At 45.6% G+C, this 12,560-nt stretch overlaps 1 pseudogene; it reads right to left on the minus strand.

The window, feature by feature from the left end:
- Nucleotides 1–437: 437 nt before the first annotated feature.
- LOC125534876 (protein STRICTOSIDINE SYNTHASE-LIKE 10-like) lies at nt 438–1,675 on the minus strand (annotated as a pseudogene).
- Between the last annotated feature and the right edge of the window lie 10,885 nt (nt 1,676–12,560).

Genomic DNA, 12,560 nt, shown 5'->3' on the forward strand with positions numbered 1-12,560 from the left:
GTCATTCGATGGAAGACGAAGCGTTCGGCCTTGGTTCGCCCAATAGATCTAGGGAACTGAGAGAATTTCGATCCAGCTATTTAACTGGACTTTTGAACGAACTTGGTCCGTGTATTAAGTTTGGGAGTACCTAGAACTCATCTAGATGAAATATAATTTGGTCTCATTCACTTAGAAAACAAGAACATATAACATCCACGTCAGCACACACGCATCTTATAGCATCACATTCAATGGCTATAAAAGATGAATGAGACCAAATTATATCTCATCTAGATGAGTTCTAGCAAAACTGATTAAGTTTTACGACGTGCACGCACACTGCCACACGATATGTTCATGCCATCGTCTCCCATGAAAATAAACTTCCACCCAAGATTGAGAACAAAGAGAACTCAGAAAACGAACCCAAATATTGTTTCTGAATGTCTGTTAAAAACAAGCTTAATTATGTCCACCAACAAATTAACCTACATAACTGACCACATTATGACAATCTTCTAATAAAAAACTTAGTAATGTAACTAGGCAACAAGGCCGATATAATCGAGCTCGACGGAGCCGAGCCACAGCTGTCCTTTCCTCTCCGTCACCTCGCTGAGCGTCACGCCCTTGGCCGCCGTCAGCTCCTCAACCTCCACGCCGCCGCCGTCGAGCCGGACACCGACTAAGTGCTTCACGGGGGCTGTGGTCGCGCCCGGGCGCCCCTTCTCCTGGTTCAGCGCCACCCAGTAGCCGCCCTTCCCGTCCCTCCGCACGTTGTCCGGGTAGCCCGGCAGGTCGGCGAGCAGCTCGTAGTGGCCAGCCTTTGGTCCCTGGAGATAGTACCTGTGTGCCTGGCACGGCACCGTGTGCGCGACGACGACGTACGTCCTGTCGTAGCTCACCGCGACGCCGTTGGGGTACGGCAAGCCGTCCTTGAGCACGGTGACCTGCTTAGTCACCGCGTCGTACTTGAGCAGCCTCCCTGTCGCGTCGGCGTTCATCATGATTTCCGTATTAAACCTGCATGGATCATTAGTTTTAATTTTAGTTTTACCAACTTGGAATTTTGGCGTCCAGAAGAGATCTGGATTAGTGCTCATTGTAAGTAAGTACCTTCATGGATATGTCACGCTGCTGTCGGTGAAGTAAACATCGCCGGTAACCTGATCGATGTCGATGCCGTTGACAAAGTTGAACGGGACGCCACCGGCACCGGTGGCCAGCACCTCAGCCTCGCCGCCGTCGGGGCCGACCCTCATGAGCCCCTTGTAAGCGTCGGCGATGTAGAGGTCGCCGGACTTGCGGTGGAACGCGAGCCCCAACGGCCGCCCGCACAGGCTCTCCGTCTCCTCGGACGGCGCCACGGGCACGGTGCACATGGGGAACTTCCTGTAGTTGGCGTGGTGGGCGAAGGTCGTCCAGCCGACGGAGCTGCCGCCCCACTTGAGGACGCGGCCGTCGGAGACGCCGGTGTAGGGGCCCTGGCCGCGCGCGTCGAAGGCCAGGCTCTCGGCGCCGGTGACGCCGGTGGGCAGGTTGAGGTGGAGGCTCCACTCCGTCGGGCTGGTCATTACCTCAGCGGCCGAGCACGATGGGACCAGAGAGACGGCGATAATAGCGACCAGGAGGACGAGCCACCCGCTCGCGGATCCGCGGCGCCCCATGATCGTCGGAACAAGCGCTGCGGCGATCGAGCAGAACGACTTTCCTTGGTTTTCGTGCGAGTTCTTTCACGGCAGGTAGCTCGAGATTTAAAGGGCACGACCGCGTTGCAGGAGTTTTAATTTGAACTGCCATATGATTCAGACTTGTAACGTTTCTCCTCCTTTCGAGGAGATTCCGAGTTGTAATGGTCAGCGTCACGCGGAGGTGGACAGTTCTTTTGGGGTGGTGACACGTGTTGGGGATTAGGACCGTCGGTTCCTAATCGGATGGCTGTAAACAAAGTACAGGCATGTGTTTATTCCAATCCGTTTCACCGAACGGGATTACCCAACGACTTCGCTACCTGGTGTAGCGGCCTAGCAAGCATAGGGATGCAGGCGGACATGTCCGTATCTTCTGTGTACGTCAGCTATGGCCGAAGGTTACAACTCCCTCCGCTGATAAATATAAGATGTTTTTTTTAAATAGTCAGATGTATATAGACAGTTTCAGTGTGATGTAGTCCACATTGAAATATCTAAAACATCTTATATTTGTATAAACGGAGGGAGTAATACATTGTTTTATTTTTCTATTTTTGAGCTAATGAACTAATACATTGTCTGTTCAAAACTTATGCAAACATAGGCAGATGTCGTCCGCCAGCATTCCTAGTTTAGTGGAGCAGTATGGCCGTGTACAAATAATTTAAGACCGATGAGCTATATTAACACTATTACAATACAAATACAACAAACAAGATAATTACCGAAAATAACATCTCTCTGAGTTTCAATACAACTTTTCAATAAGAATTATGGAACAGAGGGAGTATATTATGAAAATGTGAATACAAGAGTTGAACTTGGGGTGGCATGACTGCTGGATGTTTCTGAACCTGACAATTATTGAACATTTATAAAATATACTCCCTCCATCCCAGTATTTCTAAACTATGTTCAAGCAATGTGCATTTTATACCTGTAAGAACTACCTCTAAAATTAATTTTAAAATGGCTAAACTAATTGGAATTTTTGTGAAAACTCTGTTGAATATTCTTGAAATTGATTGAATATGACTAAAATAATTAAAATCATCATGCAATGTCTATGGAGGTTTTTTTAAATTGATTGCAATATGACTTAAATAATTAAAATCATCCCAATATGACTTAAATAATTGACTGCAATATGACTTATTTGTAAGCTGTTATGAAATATTACTACTTTTCCCTATAAAGTTGGTCAAAATTTTAAAACTTTAACTTAGAACAAAAGCTAGATATACACTTATTCGTGGACGGGTGGAGTAGGCTTGTTGTTTGGCCATATGACATGTCTGTTGGATGTAAATTGTAAACTTCTTAACCAATATGATGAGGCAAAACTTTTGCCTTCATTAAGAATACAGTAGATGTGCATTTTCTAATTTTATATGTATAATGTGCATGCTCTGAAACCAGTTAATATTTCCTTGTTGATGGATAAGAGTGTCAAATTAGTAAAAATGAGAAAACATCATGAAAAATTGTAGTTTCTTAAGTAGTCGTCTTCACCTGAATACATAATGAATATATTTCCTTTAACTATGCATTTTGCATGTTATCTCTTTGTATTATGCATGTTATCTCCTATTATTTCGTATCTCAACCTTTTGCCTCTTTTTTTTTTCCTTGGAGGTCTTTTGGATCTTAGTATTCTAATTTACTTTGCAGCGCTGATATCTCAGTGAAATGTAACATGAATTCTACTAGTTGTAGCAACATCTTGAAGCTCATGTTGATGTAACTCCGTATCCTGCAGACAAATGCTTTGATGTGAAGCTTATGTATTCCTGAAGGAAGCTCATGCAACATGTATTACCCTATTAATGTCATTTATATTATCTACAAGTGCATGTTCATATAAACACTTCGGACTTTTGTTTTGTTTACATATGCAAGTAAAACAGTCTAATTACTTCAACATATACTCAATTAGTACTCGATCCTGTTGTTCTTGTTTGGTAGACAAGCTGCATGGGGCACATTTGGGACGCCTCATCATCCTTAAAGGAGTGTGATATGTATTCAAGGTATCTAAGCTATCTTTACTGCTCGCTCCGTCCCATAATATAATACGTTTTGGCAAGCGGTTTTAGCTTGCAAAAACATCTTATATTATGGGACAGAGTGGGTATTAAGTTACGATACATACATTATTGTCGGTTTTAACACTCACCCATCACATTCAGACTTACTAAAGTATTCATATATTTCAGTTTTTTCTTTATTACTGATTATAGACCGGAACTTCCACGAAATGAAAACGGATGGTATATATGTTGGGGAACATAGTAATTTCAAAAAAATTCCTACGCACACGCAAGATCATGGTGATGCATAGCAACGAGAGGGGAGAGTGTGATCTACATACCCTTGTAGACCGACAGCGGAAGCGTTAGCACAACGCGGTTGATGTAGTCGTACGTCTTCACGGCCCGACCGATCAAGCACCGAAACTACGGCACCTCCGAGTTCTAGCACACGTTCAGCTCGATGACGATCCCCGGACTCCGATCCAGCAAAGTGTCGGGGAAGAGTTCCGTCAGCACGACGGCGTGGTGACGATCTTGATGTACTATCATCGCAGGGCTTCGCCTAAGCACTGCTACAATATTATCGAGGATTATGGTGAAAGGGGGCACTGCACACGGCTAAGAATATGATCACGTGGATCAACTTGTGTGTCTAGGGGTGCCCCCTGCCCCCGTATATAAAGGATCAATGGGGGGGGGGTGCGGCCGGCCAGGAGGAGGGCGCGCCAGGAGGAGTCCTACTCCCACCGGGAGTAGGATTCCCCCCCTTTCCTAGTTGGAATAGGATTCGGGAGGGGGAAAGAGGAGAGAGAGAAGGAAGGGGGGCGCCGCCCCCCTCTCCTTGTCCTATTCGGACTAGGGGGGAGGGGCGCGCGGCCCAGCCCTGGCCACCTCTCCTCTCTTCCACTAAAGCCCACTAAGGCCCATATACCTCCCGGGGGGTTCCGGTAACCTCCCGGTACTCCGGTAAAATCCCGATTTCACCCGGAACACTTCCGATATCCAAATATAGGCTTTCAATATATCAATCTTTATGTCTCGACCATTTCGAAACTCCTCGTCATGTCCGTGATCACATCCGGGACTCTGAACAAACTTCGGTACATCAAAATGCATAAACTCATAATATAACTGTCATCGAAACCTTAAGCGTGCGGACCCTACGGGTTCGAGAACAATGTAGACATGACCGAGACACGTCTCCGGTTAATAACCAATAGCGGAACCTGGATGCTCATATTGGCTCCTACATATTCTACGAAGATCTTTATCGGTTAGACCGCATAACAACATACGTTGTTCCCTTTGTCATCGGTATGTTACTTGCCCGAGATTCGATCGTCGGTATCTCAATACCTAGTTCAATCTCGTTACCGGCAAGTCTCTTTACTCGTTTCGTAATACATCATCTCGCAACTAACTCATTAGTTGCAATGCTTGCAAGGCTTATGTGATGTGCATTACCGAGAGGGCACTAGTAGAAAACAGGGCTATGGTCCAGGCCGGCTCAGCCCATTAGTCCTGGTTCAGTCTAGAACCGGGACCAATGTGGGCATTGGTCCCGGTTCGTGAGCCCAGGGGGCCGGCCGGGCCACGTGGGCCATTGGTCCCGGTTCGTCTGGACCTTTTGGTCCCGGTTGGTGGGACGAACCGGGACCAATGGGCCTCGCTCCTGGCCCATCACCATTGGTCCCGGTTGGTGGCTTGAACCGGGACCAAAGGCTTCCCTTTAGTCCCGGTTCATGTCATCAACCGGGACCAATGAGGTGCCTATATATACCCCCTCGCGCAAGAGCAGAGCACAGTGCTCTGTTTTTTCTGGCCGAGGGGGAGAGGGCTTTGTGGTGCTCTAGCTCACCTCCTATGCACATGAGGTGTTCGATGGAATGCCCGAGCCACACTACTTAAGCTTTCTCCTCTCGATGATGATGAACTTCTATTAATTTGGACACTTAATTATATATAATGCACGCAGATGAACCGGCAATGGATGTACGGTGACAGACACACCCGCGAGTATATTAAGGGCGTGCATGAGTTTCTCGATGCGGCTGAGGCAAACAAGCAGAATGGTTTTATATGTTGTCCATGCACTGAATGTGGGAATACGAGGTCTTACTCTAACCAAAAAATCCTTCACTCCCACCTGCTTTACAAGGGTTTCATGCCACACTATAATGTTTGGATGAGGCACGGAGAAATAGGGGTTATGATGGAAGACGGCGAAGAAGAAGAGTACGATGACAACTATGTGCCCCCTGAATACGGTGATGCTGCAACGGGGGGAGCTGGTGAAGATCAAGAGGAACCAGACGATGTGCCCAATGATGCTGCCACGGGTGAAGCTGCTGAAGATCAAGAGGAACCAGACGATGTGCCCGATGATGATGATCTCCGCCGGGTCATTGTCGATGCAAGGACGCAATGCATTAGTCAAAAGGAGAAGCTGAAGTTCGATCGCATGTTAGAGGATCACAAAAAAGGGTTATACCCCAATTGCGAAGATGGCAACACAAAGCTCGGTACCGTACTGGAATTGCTGCAGTGGAAGGCAGAGAATGCTGTGGCTGACAAAGGATTTGAAAAGCTACTGAAAATATTGAAGAAGAAGCTTCCAAAGGATAACGAATTGCCCGACAGTACATACGCAACAAAGAAGGTCGTATGCCCTCTAGGATTGGAGGTGGAGAAGATACATGCATGCCCTAATGATTACATCCTCTACCGCGGTGCATACAAGGATCTGAACGCATGCCCGGTATGCGGTGCGTTGCAGTATAAGATCAGACGAGATAACCCTGGTGATGTTGACGGCGAGCCCCTCAGGAAGAGGGTTCCTGCGAAGGTGATGTGCTATGCTCCTATAATACCACGGTTGAAACGTCTGTTCAGAAACGAAGAGCATGCCAAGTTGATGCGATGGCACAGTGAGAACCGAAAGAAAGATGGGAAGTTGAGAGCACCCGCTGACGGGTCGCAGTGGAGAAAAATCGAGAGAAAGTACTGGGATGAGTTTGCAAAGGACCCAAGGAATGTATGGTTTGCTTTAAGCGCGGATGGCATTAATCCTTTCGGGGAGCAGAGCAGCAATCACAGCACCTGGCCCGTGACTCTATGTATGTATAACCTTCCTCCTTGGATGTGCATGAAGCGGAAGTTCATTATGATGCCAGTTCTCATCCAAGGCCCTAAGCAACCCGGCAACAAAATTGATGTGTACCTAAGGCCATTAGTTGAAGAACTTTTACAGCTGTGGAATGGAAACGGTGTACGTACGTGGGATGAGCTCAGACAGGAGGAATTTAACCTTAAGGCGTTGCTGTTCGTGACCATCAACGATTGGCCCGCTCTCAGTAACCTTTCAGGACAGACAAACAAAGGATACCACGCATGCACGCACTGCTTAGATGACACTGAAAGTATATACCTGGACAAATGCAGGAAGAATGTGTACCTGGGCCATCGTCGATTTCTTCCAACCAACCATCAATGTCGAAAGAAAGGCAAGCATTTCAAAGGCGAGGCAAATCACCGGAAGAAGCCCGCCATGCGCACCGGTGATCACGTGCTTGCTATGGTCAATGATTTACACTACGTAATCTTTGGAAAGGGTCCTGGTGGACTAGCTGTTCCGAATGACGCTGAGGGACACGCACCCATGTGGAAGAAGAAATCTATATTTTGGGACCTACCCTACTGGAAAGACCTAGAGGTCCGCTCCTCAATCGACGTGATGCACGTGACGAAGAACCTTTGTGTGAACCTGCTAGGCTTCTTGGGCGTGTATGGGAAGACAAAAGATACACCCGAGGCACGAGAGGACCTGCAACATTTGCACGAAAAATACGGCATGCCTCCGAAGCAGTATAAAGGTCCTGCCAGCTACGCTCTTACAAAAGAAGAGAAAGAAATCTTCTTTGAATGCCTGCTCAGTATGAAGGTCACGACTGGCTTCTCGTCGAATATAAAGGGAATAATAAATATTCCAGAGAAAAAGTTTCAGAACCTAAAGTCTCATGACTGCCACGTGATTATGACGCAACTGCTTCTGGTTGCATTGAGGGGGCTTCTACCGGAAAACGTCCGATTAGCCATTGTGAAGCTATGTGCATTCCTCAATGCAATCTCTCAGAAGGTGATCGATCCAGAAATCGTACCAAGGCTAAGGAGTGATGTGGCGCAATGTCTTATCAGTTTCGAGCTGGTGTTCCCACCATCCTTCTTCAATATCATGACGCACGTCCTAGTTCATCTAGTCGACGAGATTGTCATCCTGGGGCCCGTATTTCTACACAATATGTTCCCCTTTGAGAGGTTCATGGGAGTCCTAAAGAAATATGTCCGTAACCGCGCTAGGCCAGAAGGAAGCATCTCCATGGGCCATCAAACAGAGGATGTTATCGGGTTTTGTGTTGACTTCATTCCTGGACTTAACAAGATAGGTCTCCCTAAATCGCGGTATGAGGGGAGAGTGACTGGAAAAGGCACTCTTGGAAGAGACTCAATAATATGCAGGGACGGATATTCTTGGTCTCAAGCACACTACACAGTTCTACAGAACTCTACCTTGGTGACCCCGTATGTCGATGAACACAAGAACAGTCTGCCCTCCAAACACCCGGAGCAGTGCGACAACTGGATTACATGTGAACACATCAGGACTTTCAGCAGTTGGTTGGAAACACGTCTCAGAGGTGACAACACTGTTTGTGATGAGTTGTACTTGTTGTCAAGGGGACCATCTTTGACTGTATTGACTTACAAAGGATACGAGATAAATGGGAATACATTTTACACGATCGCCCAAGATCAAAAGAGCACCAACCAAAACAGCGGTGTCCACTTTGATGCAGCAACCGAGAGCAGAAAGGACACATATTATGGTTACATAGTGGACATATGGAAACTTGACTACGGACCTGATTTTAAGGTCCCTTTGTTTAAGTGCAAATGGGTCAATCTGTTAGGCGGCGGGGTACAGGTAGACCCACAGTACGGAATGACAACAGTGGATCTGAAAAATCTTGGGTACACTGACGAACCGTTCGTCCTAGCCAATGATGTGGCACAGGTTATCTATGTGAAGGACATGTCTACCAAACCGAGAAAAAGAAAAGATAAGGAAGCGAATACATCATACGATGAGCCAAAGCGCCACATAGTTCTTTCAGGAAAAAGGGACATCCTGGGAGTGGACGGCAAGACAGACATGTCTGAAGATTATGAAAAGTTTCATGAAATTCCTCCCTTCAATGTCAAGGCTGACCCAAGCATCCTGATAAACAATGAAGATTATCCATGGTTACGGCGCAATAAGCAAATGACACAAGCGAAGAAAAAGTGAAGACTTTCTCCCGCAACTATTATGATGATACCATGCCAAATTTGTAACAGACGAACATGCTACTATTGTCCGTTTTGTACATGCACATGCTATGTGGGTGAAATTATGATACCATCCCAACTTTCAACTTTTTCAGAGTTCATTTGAAATGCTTTCATGTCTTATGGTTCGAAACTTTGATACTTCAAAAGTGATTGTCCATTTTGTACACGAAGTGCATCAAGTTTTTGTCGTAACCCTCTCTACTTTTTGGAACATGCTATGTGGGTGAAATGATGATACCATGCCAACTTTCAACCTTTTCAGAGTTCATTTTGAAATGCTTTCCAATTTCAGAGTCATTTAGCTCAAATAATGAATTAATAGCAAACAGAATGAACTACAAAACTTTTATGAAAATAAAAACAATCAATTAAAATATTATGTTATGATCAACTAAAATAAAACTATAATATTCTTCAATAGCAAAAAGAATATAATTTTTGTGACCTAAAATCAAACTATAAGTATTTAATTGTAAGTATAAATAAAAAATAAATAGCAAAGAAGAAAAAAAATTCTATTTTTATAGTAAAGTTATTCATAAACTAGTGATTCACACAAATTTTTAAAAATTCAAATTTAAACTATTAAAAATTTAAAACTAATGGCAGTAACAGAAAGTTTATAATTTTTGTGACCTAAAAGCAAAAAGAAATCACTAAAAAACTGTAAGTATTTAGTTGTAAGTAGAAATAAAAAATAAATAGAAAAAAATTCTATTTTTATAGTAAAGTTATTCATAAACTAGTGATTCACACAAATTTTTAAAAATTCAAATTTAAACTATTCAAAATTTAAAACTAATGGCACTAACAGAAACTTTATAATTTTTGTGACCTAAAAGCAAAAAGAAATCACTAAAAAACTGTAAGTATTTAGTTGTAAGTAGAAATAAAAAAATAAAAAACCAAAAAAATGTAGAAATAAAAAAGAAAAAACCAAAAAAATGCCTCCTACTGGGCCTCCACGGTCTGAATACGACTAGAAACCCTACATGGGCCAGGATTCAGGCCCGCAGAAGGCCCAATAGGCCCACAGGCAGTAGCAAGTTTAGGCCCGAAAGCCTGGATTAGAGAGGAGCTCGAATGGGGGGGCACACCAGCGCTTATAAACCAGTGCCGGCGCCCTTCAGCTAGCGATGTGGGACTAAACTTTTGGGCGCGGGGCAGCACAACGCCATTGGTCCCGGTTGGTCGCACCAACCGGGACTAAAGGGGGCATTGGTCCCGGTTCGTGGCACCAACCGGGACCATTGCCCCCCTTTAGTCCCGGTTGGTGCCACCAACCGGGACCAATGGCCTTCGCTTCCCGCCCTTTCGGCTGCTGAAAATTGGACTTTGGTCCCGGTTCGTCGCACCAACCGGGACTAAAGGGAGCATTAGTCCCGGGTCGTAGCACGAACCGGGACCATTGCTCTGGCTATATAAGCCAACACTTGTGAAATTTTGGACAACCGCCTCCCATTCGCCCCGATGCCCCTAGGCCGTTCGTCGTCGTCGTCGCCGCCCCGAGCCCGTCGTCGCCCCGCGCCCGCCGCCGTCGCCCCGCCCCGCCGTCGCCCCGCCCCGGCCCGTCGTCGCCCCGCCCCGCCCCGTCGCTGCCCCGAGCCCGTACGGCGTCGCCCCGCGCCGTCGCCCCAAGCCCGTCGTCGCCCCGCGCCCGCCGCCGTCGCCCCGCCCCGTCGCCGCCCCGAGCCCGCCGCCGTCGCCCCGCCCCGTCGCCGCCCCGATCCCGTCGCCGCCCCAAGCCCGTGGCCGCCCCGCCCCGTCGTCGCCCCGCGCCGGTGCCGGCCCTTTAGGTTGATGATGTTGATGATATGATGATATGATGATGTTTTTTTTCTGTTGATGATGTGATGATGTTTTTTTTTCTGTTGATGATATGATGATGTTTTTTTCATATATGCATTTTTTTCATATATGTATTAATTTTTAAGTTGTTAGTAGATATCGATTTTAGGTTAGTGCATTTTATCACTGATTTTAGGTTAGTTGAGCCTCTTTAGTGCATTTTATGTTTGTTGCATTTTAGGTTAGTGCATTTTATGTTAGTGGAGAGGAAAAAGTAAAATAAGGAAAAGGAAAATAAGTAGAGAAAGAAGGAGAAGAAGAAGGAGAAGACGAGGAGAGGAAGAAAAGGAAGAGGAGAAGAAGAAAAAATAGAATTTTTTTTTCTATTTTTTCTTCTTCTCGTCTATTCCTTTCTTCTTCTCCTCTTTTTTTTCTTCGATCTTCTCCCCCTCCCGATAGGAAAGTTTTATATAGAAAGTTACAATTTTAGAAAAGTTTTATATATGCAAAAATTACAATTTTAGAAAAAGAAGGATAGGAAAGAAGAAAATAAGAAGAGGAAAGAAAGAAGAAGAGGAGAGGAAAAGAAGAGGTGAAATAAATAAGAAGAAGAAAAAAGAAGAAAAAGAAGAGGAGAAGGAAGAAAGGAATAGTGGAGAAGAATATATCCTTTCTTCCTTCTCCTCTTCTTTTTCTTCTTTTTTCTTCTTCTTATTTATTTTTCCTCTTCGAGGGGTCGAGGGTCGGGAACTAGGGTAGAGGGTCGAGGGTTCCAGTAGGGTCGTCTAGGGTTCGAGGGGTCGAGGATCGCCGAGGGGTGGAGAGAGGTTTCCTAGTGTCAAAGTATTGAAGAAATCCATGCCTTCATCATTAGCCGGAAGTAACCAGGGCATGTTGGTACGAAGTTCTGCAAAGTTGTTCTGGAATGGAGTCCCGGATAGAATAATCCGCCTTTTGGTACAAATTCAGCAAAGGCCTTCCAAATAGCGATATTCGGAAGGCCTTTGCTGAATTCGTACCAAAAGGCGGATTATTCTATCTGGGACTCCGCTCCAGAACAACTTTGAAGAGCTTCGTACCATCATGCACATGTTACTTTTGCCTAATGATGAAGACATGGTTTTGTTGAATCCTTTGACACTAGGCAACCTCCCGACCCCTCGGCGATCCTCTCCAACATGAGAGGAAGAAGAGGGTCGTCTAGGGGTCGAGGGTTCGAGGGTTCTTCTCCTCTATTCTTTCTTCTCCTCTTTTTTTTCTTCTTCTTCCTCTTTTTTTTATCGGGAACGAGGGTCGTCGAGGGACATAGATGTAGTGTCATCGTTGTCGATATATACCCCCTCCCGATAGCTTACTATGATTAGGTAGCTAGTTCTACGTTTGGCACTAATATATCCATCTGTCATGTTTGAATAATAATTGCCATGTTGTAAATATTTGTAGAAACTATGGACACCGCCCTAGACGAAGCAACAAAAGAAGCGTTGTTGAGGGACATAATCGTAGAAGGAAGTGATGCCATCTCGTTGTTTCTCAACGAAACCGATGGTCTGGAAGGAGAGGGTGAATAAACTGGCTACGGTGACCTAATGCCGGTGCAAGAAGAAGAACATGAGGACGGCTCTGGTGACCGAACCGAGTCCGGCCAGGTATATATATTAGTTAAGCCTATGCTGAC

Source organism: Triticum urartu, chromosome 2A, assembly GCF_056163025.1.
Source record: "Triticum urartu cultivar PI428250 chromosome 2A, HENAU_Tu73, whole genome shotgun sequence".
Lineage (NCBI taxonomy): Eukaryota > Viridiplantae > Streptophyta > Magnoliopsida > Poales > Poaceae > Triticum > Triticum urartu.